At 31.2% G+C, this 19,802-nt stretch overlaps 1 long non-coding RNA gene across 1 annotated transcript; it reads right to left on the bottom strand.

Moving 5' to 3' along the window:
• Positions 1-16,840: 16,840 nt before the first annotated feature.
• LOC100262380 (uncharacterized) lies at positions 16,841-17,798 on the bottom strand. The gene is made up of 3 exons (XR_009467169.1): positions 17,451-17,798; positions 17,314-17,369; positions 16,841-17,227 (listed from the first exon to the last, which is right to left on the bottom strand). It is a non-coding gene; the product is annotated as an uncharacterized LOC100262380 (long non-coding RNA).
• Between the last annotated feature and the right edge of the window lie 2,004 nt (positions 17,799-19,802).

Genomic DNA, 19,802 nt, shown 5'->3' on the forward strand with positions numbered 1-19,802 from the left:
TCTCATTTGAAGAATTGCATGAGAAACTCCTCAATTTTGAAGCCCACCTTCAGCATGAAGAAGAAAAGAAAAATAATCTACCAGTCACTACAAACTATGCTAACAAAATGGGAAATGGTGACCGAAACAACAATCTGAATTGACTGGAAAAATTCAACTCTCACCCTAGCCATAACCAGTCAAAACATGGCTAGAACCACTTTTCTCATAACCATATCTTCTGCCCAAAACATAAGTATAGGAAGTGATATACCAGAAAGCCAATTGTAGCTTGTATTTATACATGTCTACATATTCCTTCAGCAACCAATATCTACAAAGTGTACATAATTAAAAGGAGTACATACATAAGTAGTGTTAGAAAATTTTTGTTTTTTCTGATGTGAGATATTACATTCTCATATTCTACGTTTAAGTCTTCGATCCATTTATTTTTGTTGTTATTCTAGTTTCACATTGAGCTACATTTCTCATAAGATAGAAAAAATATATATTTATTCTCATAAGATTATAAGCAATAGCCGTAAGTGTTCTACATGAAACCTAAATACCACGATGCAGAATGATCTCTCATGGACTTTCCCCACCCCTTAACTTCAAAAGGGTATGCTTCCACAATATTAACATCAAAGAAACCTGTATTAAATGTTATATCATGATTCATCATACATGATCAAAATCTTTCTATATATAGAGAAAGAGTAGCATATATTATTTAATTAATTTGGGCCTTCAGGCAAGATAAGTAGAGTTAAGGGTTCTTAAGGCAATTTGGTTTCCCCTTCTTGCAAGGATCATGCTACATAGTCATAGTCTGAAAGATCATGTCCCAAAAGCTTCCTTGAATTCATTGCAATGTCATCCTATAAAAACACACATAAGATAATGGTTATTAATGCAAAAGGAAAGGTGAAAAATAACCATAATCTACATAGTTAATGAAGTACCTTGCAAGTGAGTTAATAATGTTCATCCCATCCTTGAAACCTTCTATGACAACATCTGAAAATGGGAGTAGTTGTCATCTAACTTTGTAAACTAATTGAACTCTTTTCGGTTTAGGTGTACAACTTCTAATCAAAGATGCATTTATTATAATGATTTTTTACATTAATGCATCATTATATTTAGCGTTTGAGTAGTTTTTTCTTGAAGTAAATTCTTTTATTGGTTGGAATACATTAATAGAATCAAATCCTACTAATAAGGTAGTTTCATGTCTTTGTGTCCTTTTTATCAAAATAACACTCAATCTTTGCACTATCTAGTTGAAAACATGCATGGATACTTTTTTTTTTCTATTTTATTTTCTTAATTTAATACTTGTTTCTAGTATATATAGAATTCAAAAAATATCTTTAGATATTTCATGTTATTGCATAACCTTGAGTTTAGTATTATTAGGATAATGATAAATAGTAAAACATATATTGGTTTTCTTAAAATAGTTAAAATAAAATGAATTTTATTGAATTCTTAATACTATTATCCTCAATTATTTGAGGTCTGACTCATCCTCCTGTATCTTATATATGTTGAAAATGATTGAAGTTGATTTAGATCCCTACTTTAATTAATTTTATGATAAGGACAAGCACTAGTTTATAGTGGCAAGATGATTCTTTAAAATTAGTACTTGATCTTGACTACTTAATTTGCATTACTCGACTTCAAGTTTTTGTGTGATTTTTGAAACAGGTCTTGGTGATGGTGCAAATTTTGGAGTCGATTCTTTTTGGTAGAAATCAATGTTTTCTTATATGAAGTTTGATAATTTTCTCATTTGATAGATTGAAATTCAAATGGAAATTTGGTTAGTCCTTTGTATTTCAACTATTTTGACATGTTTGAAACAAATTACTAAGAATTTAATGGGAATTTGTTTGACCTATACTTTCTTTGAACATATTTTTTTTATACATAATTTAGTTTAGGTTGCAATGTTTTATGTAAATAATTAATTGGGTATAAGAATTTTTTTTATGAATGGTTAAGTAGATTCAATTTTATATATGAATTTATTGAAAATGAAAATTATTCATTAAGAGATGATTTAACACTTATGCTATAAAGTTAACTTTTTAAACAAAATAAAATAATAATATATTATTTTAGCTTAAATTGTTTCTTGATGGTAGCATTTTTGAGAAAAAAATATCAATAAAGACTTACCTTGATGAGAAAATAGTAGTCAACATAATTTTATATTGACTCATAAAATTGGGTCAATGTATAAATATATTGACGGTAACAAGAAGACCTACATTGACAATGAAACATCAACATTAACCTACATAGATAACTTTTGAACATCAACATATGTTTATGGTGATAGCAAGATGCTATCAGCATATTTTATACTTATTTTGACACCTTGGATCAATAACGCTAACACTCACTGTCAACATAAGCCAATGTTGATATTAAATAGCATCAACAAAGCCATTTTTCCTTGTAGTGCTTATTACCAAGGTCGGGTTGCATCTTCTCTATCAAGAACCATCTTCATTGGGAAATAGTTTTTTTTATTAGTCATTTCCTAGAGACAACACCAATTGTTGAAGTAACAATTTTTGCAACAGTCTTCTTCAATTAATAACTCATTCTTTACAACTTCAACTAGCGAGCATAGTAGTTCTATCCATTGTTAGACTTCATGCTTTCTGCAAACAAAATGAAATGTCAAATTAGATTGATCTAGCAAAACCTCCTCTGAAGGTAAAGTTAGCACTCTATCACCGAAAGATGAAGAGGAAAGAAGGAGATCGAAGAAGAAGAGAGAATATTCTTAGTAATTGATTTCTCATAATTTAACCTTAGGCTAATTATCTATATATAGTTACAAAGCAACCATTGAGCTATTAATACGTGGGTTTATTCCCCTTTGGATATAGATGTTGGAATTTATATAGATGAATGGAAATTAAGAATTTTTTTTCCTTGAAAGACACTATTTCTTAATGGACACAACTTATTTTAAAGGATGTGTCTTGTATTTAAAAGACACATCCTCTTCCAAAGGATGTGTTTGGTATCTTAAGACACAACCCTTCAAAGGATGTGTCTAGTATTTTAAAAACAAAACACATCTCTTCTAAAGGTCACCATCACACCCCACACCCCCCCCCCCCCCCCCCCCCCCCAAAAAAAAAAAAGGCATTTTCATTCATTAATCCTTTCTCTCCGCTCTTTCTCCTTTCTTATCATTTAAAACATTCAAGTCATTAGCTTCAAGTCTAGTTATTTCTCTTTTCTATCAAATTTTTGGTATTCAAAAGAGTACAAATCACCAAGTGATTCACTATTTTTTATGATTTGAAATACTATTATTACAAGAAAGTGATCATTATATCCTGGGAGACGATTATCAATAAACCATAAGTATTTGAGCAGGAAAAAATTTATAATTAAGTTTTAGGAGGTTTGGGATGGTAATGGGTTGGTTTTTTTCATGTACTTATCTCTAATAGAATAAATTTGGAAAAATGATAACCAGGTTATCAGTTTAAGAATTTTTTTTATTAAAAATCAGAGTGAGATTCTAGCATTTCTTTATCTTATTTAACGTTGTTTGATAAAGTTTAAGTATTAAGGTTGTTAAGTAAAATTAAATTAAATTTTATTCTAAATCATCAAAATTGATATTTTTACCTTTATTAGTTTTAACTATTATTTGTATTTTTACTAATTTTAAGTAATAAATTTATTTATTAAACACTCATATTTTGAAGTACTATTAAAACATGAGATAACTATAAGAATATTTACTATAAAAGATGACTTGTGAATGTAAACTCATAATTATAAAACATATGTTCACTAAACATGGGTAAAAGAGGTAAAAAGGTTTTAAAATTAAGAATAAATTAACAATTTTGATTTAATACTTAAAATTATTTTAAATTTTAAATTATAATATTAAGTTATTTTACCAAATATGTTTAATTTATTTAATGACTTAAGTGGTGCTTGTTTTTTTGCCTTAATTATAAATATAACTTAAAACTAAATAGTACTCAATAGTATTAAGTATTAAGTAGTTTTTTTTTTAATATTTTATTTCTATTAAATGTTAAGAAGTACAAAAATAAATAGGTTATTTTTAGTATTTAGAAAAAACCAAATATTTTGGTTTTTTCTATTCTATCAAAAAATTAAGAAATAAGTAATAGATTAAAAAAAAAAACAATGATCTGAAATTTGAAAGCAAGTTATTCTCAGCAAAAAAAATTTATAAAAACAAACAACACCTTAAAGTTAATCAGGGACATTTTCCTAATGCTCCTTTTTTTTTTTTTTTTTTGAACTATTTTGAATATGTAGGAACATGCTAATCTCTTTTGAATATGTAGGAAGAGTTTTTAGCCGATTGACAAACTGACTCCTTAATTGAATACAACAGATCAAACATGAATCCATGTTTTCTAAGAAACCAAGATTCATGAAGGCCACCAAATGGGGCAAAAAGGATTGCTTCGTTGAAACTATTGCTCCAGCATATCTTTAGGTTTGTTCAGTCCAGCTGCATCAGTTGAGAGAAGTGGAAACTGATTTTTTTATCTGTCCTGACGTTGAAATAATACACTATGAACGACATGATTTCTATTTAGTATAGTCCTTCCTTGCTTCTTATCCTTCTCAAAGAAATTAATACTTGTGGGCATGCAGCATGACCTTACTTAAAAACCAACCAATTGACTAACCTGCAAAGGCGGCATTGATGCGGATTCAGCGGAAATAAACATTCTTGCTACTGTTAAGAGCAGGATATACATTATGAACCAAAATTTTACAAGCTTAAGAGTTCTGTTTGGCTACGGGTATAAGGTCGCCAATGTCATATATATTTACATCTATATATATTTTACATCTTTGAATTCTGATGGGTAGGATAAAAGTCATATCTATATCTACATCTATATCTATATATATTTATCCTTCATGTTCATTGTCATTGATGCACTAACAATGTAGGCTTTGAATTTAAGACATATCTGGAAGCATCTTTGAAGGTGCATAGAAAAGAAATTTTCACAGCTTCATGTTCTGGCGCCCTATTTTTGAAGGCAAACAAGCGGGTCAAGGAATGATCATTAGGAAAAAGAAGTTGGGGGAAGGAGGTGAGAAAAGACTTGGAAAACGCCTGTCAAACCAAATATATACTAGTACCGCAGAACGCGGGTCATAATTGTGATGATTGGGAGAAAGAAGTTTTGAAAGGAGAGGGAAAAGTCTCACCAAAATGTCAAAACCAACTTTTATTACATCTATTCAATCATCAGATTTACCAGTGTGGCAATTGACTCAAATGCACTTGAATAGAGAAGGAAGAGGAATATGTGGGTGTCTAGTTCTTTTGGCATAAGTATGTAACTATATATGTATGGATTAGTTCTCACATATGATAAAATTTTGAAGATTTCCTACCAACTCAAGTTCCATGATAGGAACGCCTAAATTTACTGTTTTTCAGATGGTTACAATAGCCTGATCGGCATGGCTTTTGGTCTTTGGCATGCTAGCTGTTCTATAAGACAAACAGTTACATTAATAAAACAATGATCAGCATGTGTATGGTGTGCAATGGCCCGCTTTCAATCGTAAAGATCGATATCGTTCATTCTAAACCTAATGAACACACTTGTACATAATTAAGAGAAGTGCATCTCTCGTATAGAACCAAACAAACTTCGACATCAGGGTCGAAAATCAACTCTAATACTATTTTGTAAAGATCCACTCCCAATTATGTGCATATTATTTACTTTGAGTTTAATGGACTCATATGGCTTTAAAACACATACATATTTAAGAGGAGCACTACCGAAAATTTTTCCTATCAGATGTGGATTTCACACAATCAGATTCCAAGTTTAAGTCTCAAATCCAATTATTTTTTCTGCTATTCTAGTTTCTCATGGAACTACATTTCCCATAAGATAGAAAAACTATATATTTATTCTCATAAGATTATAAGCAATAGCCATAGGTGTTCTACATGAACCCCAAATACAACAATGCAGAATGATCTCTCATGGCCTTTCCCAACCCCCCAACTTCATAAGGGTATGCTTCTACAACATTAACATCAAAGAAACCCCTATTAAATGCTATATCATGATTCATTATACATGATCAAAATCTTTTTGATTTCCCTTTCTTGCAGGGATCATGCCTGGGGTTGGCTGCTGCATAGTCATAGTCCGAAAGATCATGCCCCAAAAGCTTCCTTGAATTCATTGCAATGCCATCCTGTAAAAAACACATACAATAATGGTTATTAATGCAAAAGGAAAGACGAAAAATATCCATAATCTACGTAGTTAATGAAGTACCTTGACAAGTAAGTTAATAATGTTCATCCCATCCTTGAAACCTCTGTGACAACACCTGAAAATGGGAGTAGTTGTCATTCAACTTTGCAAGCTAATGGAACCCTTTCCGGTTTAGGTGTACAACTTCTAATCGAATACACATTTATTATAATGATTTTTTACATTAATGCATCATGATTTTTAGCGTTTGAGTAGTTTTTTCTTCAAGCAAGTTCTTTTATTGGTTGGAATACATTGATAGAATTAGATCCTACTAATAAGGTAATTTCGATGTCTTTGTAGCCTTTTTATCAAAATAACACTCAATCTTTACACTATCTAGCTGAAAACATGCATGGATATCTTTTTTTCTATTTTATTTTCTTAATTTAATACTAGTTTCTACCATATATAGATTTTTAAAAAATATCTTTAGACATTTTATGTTATTGCATAATCTTGAGTTTAGTATTATTAGGATAATGGTAAGTAGTACTATCTATGATGAAACATATATTGGTTTTCTTAAAATAGTTAAAATAAAATGAAGTTAATTGAATTCTTTATACTATTATCCTCAATTATTTGAGGTCTGACGCTATCTTATGTTGAAAATAATTGAAATTTAATTAGATCCCCACTTAGATCAATTTTATGATAGAGATAGGTGCTAGTTTGTAGTAGCAAGAAAATTCTTTAAAATTAGTACTTGATATTGACAACTTAATTTGTATTACTGAACTTCAAGTTTTTGTGTAATTTTTGAAATAGGTCTTGGTGATGGTGCTAATTTCATAATCGATTCTTTTTGGTGGAAAGCAATGTTTTCTTATATGAAAGTTTGATTATTTTTTTCATTTGATTAATTTTATGATAGAGATAGGTATTAGTTTAGCAAGATAATTCTTTAAAATTAGTACTTGATCTTGACAACTTAATTTGTATTACTAAAATTCAAGCTTTTGTGTAATTTTTGAAATAGGTCTTGGTGATGGAGCTAATTTCAGAATCTATTCTTTTGGTTGGAAAGCAATGTTTATTATATGAAGTTTGATAATTTTTTCATTTGATGGATTGAAATTCAAATGGAAGTTTGGTTAGTTATTTGTATTTAAACTATTTTGACATGTTTAAAACAAATTACTAAGAATTTAATGGGAATTTCTTTGACCTATAATTTCTTTGAACATATTTATTTATACATAGTTTAGTTTAGGTTGCAATATTTTATGTAAATAATTTATTGGATATGAGAATTTTTTTATAAATGGTTAAGTAGATACACTTATGTCAAAGAATTAACTTTTTAAACAAAATAAAATAATAAATATATTATTTTAGCTTAAATTATTTCTTGATGCTAGCATTTTTGAAAAAAAAAATATATCAATAAAGACTTACCTTGACAAGAAAATAGTAGGCTTTAAAGGACATGACAAGAAAAATCAAGTACATATGACTGAAGAAGAAAAACTAGTAAATGATGTGTCAAATCTAATGCTTTCTGATGTGGTATTTGAAGCCACTATGGTGGATAACCCCAAAGAATGGTGGATAGACATAGGAGCTACTCGTCATGTATGTTCAGATAGAAAGTGTTCTCTTCTTATGTACAAATAAATGGAAGGGATAGCTATACATGGGTAATTCAATTACTTCCATAATTGAAAACATAGGAATGAGATACTGAAAATGACTTCAAGAAAAGAACTCACTCTCAATGATGTGCTACATGTGCCCGATATCCGTAAGAATCTAGTGTGTGGCTCATTATTAAGTAAAAATGGGTTCAAAATGGCTTTTGAATCCAATAAGTTTGTACTCACCAAGAATAGGGTGTACGTGGGCAAAAGGTATCTTGCAAATGGGCTTTTTAAGATGAATGTAATGACTCGCCTACGAGATTTCAATGATAGTACAGTTAGTTTTTTTGTTTATTTGCTCGAGTCATTTAATTTGTGGCATGACAGATTAAGACATGTGAATTTTAATTCTTTGCGCAAATTAAGAAATTTAAATTTATTACCAAACTTTCACGTTAATCATAATCACAAGTGCGAGACATGTGTAGAAGCTAAGCTAGCTAAATCACCCTTTCATTCTATTGAGAGGCACACTGAGCCTTTAAAATTAATTCATAATGATATCTATGATCTAAAGTTTGTGCAAACTAAAGGAGGGGAAAATATTTCATAACTTTCATTGATGATTGCACAAGATACAGTTATGTATATTTGTTAAGAAGCAAAGACGAGGCCTTGGAAGTGTTTAAACACTATAAGAATCAGGTTGAAAATCAACTTAGCAAAAAGATAAAGATGATAAGAAGTGATAAATGTGGAGAATATGAAGCACCTTTTGATGATTTCTATTTAGAACATAGTATTATTCATCATACCACTACTCCTTATTTGCCTCAATCAAATAATATTGCTAAACTCAAGAATCGAACATTAAAGGATATGATGAATGCTATGTTGATAAGTTCTAGTTTACCTCATAATTTATGGGGGGAAACAATTCTTTCCTCTAACCACATTTTGAACAAAATACCACACAAGAAAAAGAATGTGACTCCATATGAATTATGGAAAGAAATAAAACCATCTTATAAATATTTGAAAGTGTGGGGGTGTTTAGCTAAAGTAGTTATTCCTAATCTTAAAAAAGTTAAGATAAACTCTAAAATAGTTGACTATGTTTTTATTGGTTATGCCAATAATAGTAGTGCATATCAGTTCCTTGTATATAAATCAAACATTCCTGATATTCATAAAAATACAATCATTGAGCCAAGAAATGCCTCATTTTTTTAGAACACCTGTCCTTGTAAGAGTATACCAGAGAAAAGTTCTCAAAAAAGAACATGTGAGGCTGCTAATAGTAGTCATCAAGATGTTGAAGAACCTAGACGCAATAAAAGGGCCAAAGTATCTACGTCATTTGGTCCTGATTATCTAACTTATATGTTAGAAAATGAACCTCATACATTTAAGGAAGCAATGTCTACACTAGAAGCTATGTTTTGGAAAGAAACTATTAATGATGAAATCACACATGGTAGCTAAAGGTTTTGGAAAGAATCTATCATGAAAAATCACACATGGGAACTAATGGATCTTCCGCCATGTAATAAACCTTTAGCTTGTAAATGGATCGTTAAAAGGAAATTAAAGGCTGATAGATCAATTGAGAAATATAAAAAATAGACTGGTAGCTAAAGGTTTTAAACACAAAAAAAAAGGCCTTGACTTTTTTTATACATATTCACGAGTCACAAGAATAACTTCCATTAGAGGATTGATTGCAATTGTTGCATTGCATAATCTTGAAATTCATCAAATGGATGTTAAGGCAACATTTTTAAATGGTGAATTGCAAAAAGAGATTTATATGAAGCAACCTGAAGAGTTTATTGCTCCTAGATAAGAGAAAAAGGTGTGCAAGCTTGTTAAATCTTTGTATGGATTAAAGCAAGCACCAAAATATGGCATGAGAAATTTGACAATATTATGATGTCAAATGACTCTAAGATCAATAAATGTGATAAATGCATTTATGCTAAGAGCACACCAAATGGTTATGTAATAGTATGCTTGTATATGGATGATATGCTAATTTTCAAAAGTAATAATGATATCATTAAAGCTATCAAGAAAATGTTGACCAAGCATTTTGATATGAAAGATATGGGTATAGCAAACATCATTTTAGGAAATAAAATCTCCAAGACATCTAATGGACTAGTATTATCTACATCACACTACATTGAGACAATACTTAGAACGTTTAATAATGTGAAGATAGTCCGGTAAAGACTTTCGATAAATGTAAATCTACACTTAGCTAAAAATACCAGTCAAACCATATCTCAATTAGAGCATTCTCATGTAATTGGTAGTTTAATGTATAACATGAATTATACATTGCCAGACATAGCATATGCAGTTAACAAATTGAGTAGATTTACGAACAATCCAAGGAAAGATCATTGGAAGGTGATAGTCAGGGTTCTTAGATACCTAAGATACACTCTAAATTATGGATTGCATTACACGAGATATCCAATTAAACTCGAAGGGTTTAATGATGCAAACTAGATATGTGATACAATGGACATAAAATCCACTAGTGGATATGTATTCATAATAGTAAGAAGAGTTATATCGAGGAAGTCCTCAAAACAAACATGTATTGCTAGTCTACAATGAAATCTGAATTTATAGCTCTAAATAAAGCAAAAGAAGAAGAAGAAGAAGAAGAAGAATGGTTTTACAATTTTCTAAAGGACATACCATGTTGGAAAAAACTTGTGCATATAATAAGCATACATTGTAATAATCAATCAACTATTGGAAGAGCACAGAATAGCATGTATATGGTAAGTCTCGACATATACGTCGAAGACACAATACAATAAGACAATTATTTTCAAATGGAGTGATTTCCATTGATTACATCAAATCAAAGGACAACCTTGCGGATATGCTTACTGAAGGTTTGCCAAGAAATCAAGTTAACTACTTATCGAAGGGAATGGGATTAAAGCCTATGACCAAAAAGTCTTCATAATGGTAACCAAACCTAGTTGACTGGAGATCCCAAGATCTAAGTTCAAAGAGACAACTAAGTTATGAATAACTAAGAGAAGCACTAAAGATATAATCTCTCTTAACTATTCCTATGATGAAATAGTGTTTTCTGCAATGTGAACTAGGTTAAACTTTACTTTTAATGAATCCTATAGCTTGGAAAATAAATGGGGTATTGCAAGATACTCTTAATAGGAATCACCTATGTGAGTGTGAAATGGGGTCATGTCTATGGGAATTTTTAAGGCTGAAATTCTCTATAACACTCATGAAACCTAGATCTGTTCAAGGCCAAAATGAACACAACCATGAGAATCAATGATGATTCAAAAGGGAATTGTTTGGATATTATTACCTTGATTTACATCAATAGCTAAACAGTTCAAGACATCACGTTCACTGATTAGCTAGTGAATTCGATAATATTTCACTAAGGTTCAAAGTCACAAGCTACCTATCCTAACCCAATTACTTTCCAAGTTGTACTCTCTTGATTGATTAGCTTGTCATTTGTATTTTTTTTTTTTAAGACAACATCCATTCAAGTGGGGGATTGTTGGAATTTATATAAGTGAATGGAAATTAGGATTATTTTTTTTCTTGGAAGACATGTTGTTTCTTAATAGACACAACTTGTTTGAAAGGATGTGTCTTGTATTTAAAAGACACATCCTCTTCCAAAGAATATTTTTGGTGCCTTAAGACATAACCTTTCAAAGGATGTGCCTAGTAGTTTAAAGACACATTTCTTCTAAAGGTCACCATCAAATCTATAAATAGCCCCCCTCCCTGTGGCATTTTCATTTATTCATCCTTTCTCTCCATTCTTTTTCATTTCTTGTCATTTAAAACAGTCAAGTCTTTTTTAGCTTCAAGTCTAGTCATTTTTTTTTTCTACCAAATATTTGGCATTCAAGAGAGTACAAATCATCAAGTGATTTATTATTTTTTATGATTTGAAGTGTTACTGTCACAAGAAAGTCATCATTGTATCCTAGGAGACGATTGTCAATAAACTGTAAGCATCTAAGCGAGACAAATTCATCTTAAGAACATAGAGTCAAACTCTAGCCTCAATCAACCTTATTTGTGAGTTTCAATTTTCTACTTACTTTATTTTATTTGTATATTTGTTATACACACATATTTTCAGTGATTTGGATAACAATTGAAACTATTATTTGGTAATTGGTATCAACTTATGGTCTCTGAATGTTGGTGGCATCTTACCTTTCACACACGCTTTTATGAAATGAGGCATAGACAAAGTGTTTGTCTAGCTCACATGAGGATGAAGAAAAGCTGATTGTCAAGGTTTCTATCCATCCCAAGCAGGGATGAAGGGCACAGCGGTGATCTTGCCTCAATTGCCTTGTAGATTGGTGTTGAATCAATGGAAATAAGGGTAAGCTCATGCCCCACGAAGATGCACAAGAGGACTCACATTACATACTACGTTTGGTTCATAAGGAATGGAATCAAGTTCCTTCAATAACAATAACAAACACACACATTTACAAATGAATTCACTCTCAAACTATGGTTAGGAGAGATGTGATAGGCTAGCTTGGAATCGCCCCTGAGTTAAGAAATTTCATTAAATCTTTGATGCACTAGCATCATGGGGGACCTCCCTGGGCAGTGGAAATCTAATCTCTATTGTAAATATATGGTTTGTAAATTGGCTTTTCCATTACCATTTTATTTGTAAACAAAAATAGCTTAGACTTTTACTAGCTTGAGTTCTCAAGAACAACCTCAATGCTATCTAGTTTTTGGATCAAGCATGATGAAGCCTATTTATTTTAGTAGTAGAGTTATTATAATTCTAAAATTTACTTTTTATTTCTTAATTGGATTTTTAATAGTCCAATACAATGTAATTTTTTAAGAAAAGAATTAATATGAAATATTTTCAAATCTTATATAAATATGATATTTACCATTTATTCATTAATTAATTATATAAAAATGAAAATAAAAAAATTACTATATTCGGTTTAAAATTGACAACCACTGATGTTGATTGATAGCTAAAAGAGAGAAGTCAAAAATGATAGAAGTCAACTAGGGTCCCATATAATGATGGCTATTGATGGGGAAAGAAGCACTTGATTGAAAGTTTGATAAGAAAAATGAAATCTTCACCAATCGTAAGAGTAATCACAGAAGAAATGGGCTAAAATAACGAGCTGTTTTTGGGTTAAAGGAAGGAAAAAAAATCAAGAAAATTAGATGAAAAGGGATATGAGAAGATATTTCTATCAAAATCATAGGAAAAAGGTATTATCTTATATTGTAGGAATGATGAATGACTACTAAGCTAGGCAATTGAATGTCAAGTAGACTACTAAAATAGACGAGAATAGTGGAAATATTTTGATGAAGCATGTGTAAGACGAAAACTAGCTCAAGTTTGGACATAATAGGGTATGTCAAAGAAGGAAAAAGAAAGGAAGAATATTCTATTTAAAATCATAGAAGAAACATAGTCTTAAGATTCATATTCCAATAATAATTTTGTAATTAAGCTTAGGGAGGTTTGGGATAGTAATGGATTGGTTTTTTAATTTACTCATCTCTAATACAATAAATTTGGAAAATGGATAACCAGGTTATCAGTTTAAGAAATTTTTTGTTTTAAAATCGAAATGAGATTCAAGTTTCTTTTATTTTATTTAATATTGTTTGGTAAAATTTAATTAATTAAGTCGACTTTAAGTTAAATTGCTCTAAATTTGTCGACTTAAAACTTATTTATTTTTTACTTTAAGTCTTAATGTTATTGACATTTTTATCTTTATTAATTTTAACTATTATTTATATTTTTACCAATTTTAAGTAATACATTTATTTATTAAACACTCATATTTTGAAGTATTGTTCAAACATGAGATAATTAAAAGAATACTTACTATAAAAGATGACTTGTGAATGTAGAGTTGTAATTATAAAACATAATATCAATAAAACATGGGTAAAATAGGTTTAAAAAAAGTTTTAAAATTAAGAATAAATTAACTATTTTAACTTAATACCAAAATACACATAATTTATTTAATAACTTTAGGTGGTGTTTATTTATTTGTTTTTTTTTTTTTATCTTGATTCTAAATAAAACTTAAAACTAAATAATACTTAATAGTATTAAGTATTAAGTTGTTTATTTTTTAATATTATATTTATATTAAGTGAGAAGAAGTAATGAAAAAAAAAGTAATAGGTTACTTTCAGTATTTATAAAAACTCAAATATTTAACCTTTTCTATTTAATTAAACATTTAACAAATAAGTAATAAGTTAACATAAAAGCAAAAAAAAAACAAAATATCTTAAATTTGAAAGCAACTTGAGGCCACACTCACCTACCTTAAGCGTAGGCAATCAACAGCGGTTAATTTAAGCTGGACTTTGACGGCATCCGGCCCACAGGGACGCCTTCCTAATGCTCCGTTCGGTTTCAATAAATTATTTTATCAAAATAGTTAGACCTCATTTTCTTTATTTTTACTGTTTTGAATATGTAGGAACGTCCTAATCTCTTTTGAACATGTAGTAAGAGTTTTTAGCCGGTTGACAAGCTGACTCCTTAGTTGAATACAAAAGATCAAACATGAATCCATGTTTTCTAAGAAACCAAGATTCATGAAGGTCACCAAATGGGGCAAAAAGGATTGCTCCAGCATATCTTTAGGTTTGTTCAGTCCAGCTGCATCAGTTGAGAGAAGTGGAAACTGATTTTTTTACTATTCTGCAGGAGCATCAATGGATTCAGATCAATCCTAAATATGCAGTAGAAACCTTTAATTCATCTGCCCTGCGTTGAGATAATATACTATTAAGGGCATGATTTCTATTTAGTATAGTCCTTCCTTGCTTCTTATCCTTCTCAAAGAAATTAATACTGGGTTTTGCAGATTGTGGGCATGCAGCATGACCTTACTCAAAAACCAACCAATTGACTAGACCTCCAAAGGCTGCCTTGATGTGGATTCTGCAGGAAATGAACAGTCTTGCTACTGGTAAAGAGCTAGCATGATATGCATTGTGAACCCAAATCCTACAAGTTTAGGCTTTTTAGGAAAATTGGTAGTTTCACATGGTTCCAGAGCTTCATTTAGATACGGGTATGGGTCATATGTGAAAGAAGGGATTAAAGAGCATAACATAACCCAAATCCTACAAGTTTAAGCTTTTAGAAAAATCGGTGGTTTAACCGCTGCTAGTTTTACAAGATGTTTGATGCAGAAGAAGGGTGGTTTGGTCTTTGAATTCTGATGGGTAGGATAAAAGTCATAACTATATCTATATCTATATATATGGATATAGATTTATATCATTCATCTTCATTGTCATCAATGCACTAACAATGTAGACATTGAATTTAAGAAATATCTCGAAGCATCTTTGAAGGTGCACAGAAAAGGAAGTTTTACAGCTTCATGTTCTGGTGCCCCATTTTTGAAGGAAAACAAGCGGGTCAAGGCATGATCATTAGGAGAAAGAAGTTGGGGGAAGGAGGTGAGAAAGGACTTGGAAAATGCATGTCAAACCAGATACATAGTAGTACCGCTGAACGCGGGTCATAATATGTGATGATTGGGAAAAAGAAGTTTTGAAAGGAGGGGGAAAAGTCCAACAAAATGTCAAAACCAACTTGAATACATCTCAGATTTACCAGTGTGGCAATTGACTGAAATGCACTTGATTAGAGAAGGAAGTGGAATATGTGGATGCCTAGTTCTTTTGGCATACGTACATGTAACTATGGAGCAGTGGCCCAATGGATGCCAGGCAAACTTAATAAATTAGTTCTCACATACAATAAATTTTGAAGATTTTCTATCAACTAAAGTTCCATCACAGGAATGCCTAAATTTACTGTTTCTCAGATGGTTACAATTGCCTGATCAGCATGGCTTTTGGCCTCTGGCATGCTAGCTGTTCTACAAAACAAACAATTAGATTAATAATTAAAACAGTGATGAGTGCTTCCACATTATTAAGAACAGTATATACATATATATTATGCCAAAAATTGTTTTTTTCAGCCTATGTGAAATATTACAATAACCCCATATAAGTATGATACCCTCATCGTATCTAGGGTTGGCAATGAGACGGGTTCAAGACAGGTCACCTCCCATCCCAACCCTGCCTCGTTTATTTAAAATAATTCTCATCCCATTTAAAAAATTAAACGGGGTACGGCGGGATGGGATGGGACGAGTATGATAAATTCTCATACCCGTCCCACCTTGCCCCGTTTAACTTTTTTTTTTAATTTTAAATTTTTTTATAAAAAAAAATACTTTTAAAATTTTTAATTACATTAAATAAATATATTTTATAAATAATTAAATTATTATATTTTTATAACTTATTTTACTAAAAATATTTTATTATTATAAAATAGAAATTAAATTAAATTAATTTTAAAAATTAACTTTATATATAATCGGAGTGAGACGAGACGGGACAAGGCAATACCTAAACCCGTCCCGGGTTTTAAAAAAATTCTCAAACCCGACTCAAACTCATTTATTAAAATTGAAATCCGTCCCATTAGGAGCAAGGCAGGTACCCAAAAAAACTCATCCCATTACCATCCCTAATTGTAACCCACATAATTGTGAGGTTAAATAAACAAACATCTTTTCTAAAGCCAAACAAACTTCGAATATCAAGGTCAAAAATTGACTCTAACATCATTTTATAAAGACTCACACTCAATTATGCAGATATTGTTCCTTATTTTAATGAATTTTCATAGTTTTAAAACATATATGATTAAAAGGAGCACATACATATAGAATTATAAATTTTCTTTTATCCAATGTGGAATATTACATCGTGAGATTCTATGTTTAAGCATTGGATCCATTTATTTTTGCTGTTATTCTAGTTTCACATTGAGCTACATTTCTCTTAAGATAGAAAAACTATATATTCATTCTCATAGCAATAGCCATAGGTGTTCAACATGAACCCAAATACAACAATGCAGAATGATTCTCTTGGCCCTTCCCTACCCGCCAACTTCATAAGGGTATGCTTCTACAATATTAACATCAAAGAAACACGTATATAATGCTATAACATGATTCATCATACATGATCAAAATCTTTTGATATATAGAGAAAGAGTAGCCTATATTATTTAATTAATTTGGGCCTTGAGGCAGGATAATAGAGTCAAGGGTTCTTCGGGCAGTTTGATCTCCCCTTCTTGCAGGGATCATGCTTGGGGTTGGCTCCTGCATAGTCATAGTCCGAAAGATCATGCCTCAAAAGCTTCCTTGAATTCATGGCAATTCCATTCTGTAAAAAACACATACGATAATGGTTATTAATGCAAAAGGAAAGACGAAAATATCCATAGTCAACATAGTTAATGAAGTCTATACCTTGACGAGTGAGTTGATAATGTTCATCCCATCCTTGAAACCTTCTGTGACAACACCTGAAAATGGGAGTAGTTGTCATTAACTTTGTAAGCTAATCGAACCCTTTTCGGTTTAGGTGAAATCAAAATCTTACTCACCTGAAGATAAGGGAATCAAGAGAAGGACTAGAAGAAGAGAAGCCTTGATCTGAAGAGCCATGATAATTTATCTCCTTTATTATCACTGTTTTTGGAATATTGTGAGCTGTGGTTTTGGGCGTGGAGGGGTTGGGAGATGTCTGCTTTTATTCTTACACTTGAAGGGAATGTATGCCATGAGACCTGCTTTTATGGTGCACCCCACCCACACGATAGCTATAGAGCATGATGATGGAAGGCCTAACGCCACAAACGGAAGTCAACTGCACTGTATTATATTATGGAAGAAAGCAAAACAATTGTATGCATTTGGCCACAAATCAATACTTGCATGGCTCAAACTCTTCTCATTTCAGCTTGGCCTTTTAGACTTTCTTTCCTTTTCATCACGACTCAAATAATATTCTTCTTCCCCCAATACTAACATGCGCCATTGGCAGATTCAATGGAAAGTAGAACCATGAAAAGGACTCTATTGGTGTTGTTCGGATGGTTCATTGAGGGAACGCATTATTGGTCGCTTTAATCGGTCTATTGGAAAATGACTGACCATAGAATTATGAAACTTGAGTCTCAAATTCTTGTGATCCCAACCACGATTGAATATAATGGGTGTGGCTGTAACCATTTCCTGATTTTTTTTTCTTTGTGTGGTGCCTTACACTACCTTTATGACATGGTGCCTTTGATCCTCAGACATCGGCTTTCACCAACTTTCCAATTCAAAAAAGGGAGACAGACCATGAAAGTGGACTACAGATGAAATCAGTGGAAAAAATGCATTTGGTGTGTTGAATTTTGGTGAGCCTGTAGTGGAGCACTAGCAAAAGGAGGACTACACTACACTTTCCCAACACCAGATCCATTTTTAATCATTTATTAAAACAAAAGGTTAAATTAATCATCCTCAGGGAGGAATAGGATGTCGGTAATGATGGTGTTCTTGAGGGAAAGAAGAGGTGTCTGAACAAATTATGAATCTATCAAAACTGTGTCCTCTGCAATGGTTTGAAGGGTGTCCAGAAAAAGAAAACAATGTGCTATATATGCTTATGGAAAAGGCTGATTAATCTTCAAACACAAATTAAGACCACTAGGATCTCCCATGTTTGTGAACCCTAAAGATCCTATCCGTGTAACAAAATATCCTTATTTTTAACGAATAAAAATTACATAACATATCATTGCATTAGTATCATGACCCATTCAAAGGAAACAACATTTGAATAAGTACTTGCTTATAGAATAAAACAAAATTGAGTAAGACTGTCGGCAAGAGACTTAGTTGATGATCATTTGGTGATGAGAGCATGTGAATGAGATGATTAATGCCGTATAGAACAGCGGTACTTAAGGCCACTCAATGACTACTCAAAAAGTGGCGCATGCTATTCACTTTGGATGCTTACTACATGGTGATGGAATAAACTCATCCCTGATGAAGACTTCCGGAAGTGAGAGCTCATCCTCACCCACCTCCACTTGTTACATATGAAGGTGGCAGTCATATCACCAGAACTCATACAGCACCTTCCCTCAACTATATGTGCTCAAAACTAGAACCTAGCTACCATATCTTCAGTATTGAACTTTAGGGTGACCCCTGAATGCCCACTTCCAGGAAGTAGGGTTTATTCTTCCTAGCTAACATAACTTCATTATTTGAGGCCAAGAATGTGACACCATATGCCTACATTAAGTTGAACTGTCTGTATAATGGATCATTCCAAATGTCGATACCATAGCGTTTCATTCTGTAATGGGGTGAGAGCTTGACACATGATATCCATCTGCACTATCAAATATCAGGATGAAGAATTGAGATAGATTCATCCTTAGCAAGGAGTTAATAGAAAGGATATTTCCTACATTAAGGTATCCCACAGTGGGATTTGCAGGTTTGAGCACATCCTCATCCCTGAAAGAACATGACTTTACAAAATATCTAGGTTGTGTGTTGAACTAAATTGCAGTTGATAGCATAAATACAATCAATTTTGACCAAGTATAATAGTTTTTAGGTTAAGGTAGTGTTTGTTTTTTTACTTAATTCTAAATAGAATCTTAATATTTAACGCTGTTAAATATTAGGTTATTTGTTTTTATAGTATTTTATTTCTATTAAGTATTAAAAAGTATAGAAAAACTAATATGTTATTTTTTCTATTTAAAAAAAGTTACATATTTTGATTTTTTTTCTGTTTAATAAAAAGTTTATAATAAGTCATAAAAAAATAGAAAAACAAACAACCTAAATTCTGAAAACAAAATTATTTTCAGCAAAAAACCAAAAAAATAAACACCACCTAAGTTTGGTTGGACATGGGATAAGATATATTATATCTTATCCAT

Source organism: Vitis vinifera, chromosome 12 (genome assembly GCF_030704535.1).
Source record: "Vitis vinifera cultivar Pinot Noir 40024 chromosome 12, ASM3070453v1".
In the NCBI taxonomy this organism is placed as follows: Eukaryota; Viridiplantae; Streptophyta; class Magnoliopsida; order Vitales; family Vitaceae; genus Vitis; species Vitis vinifera.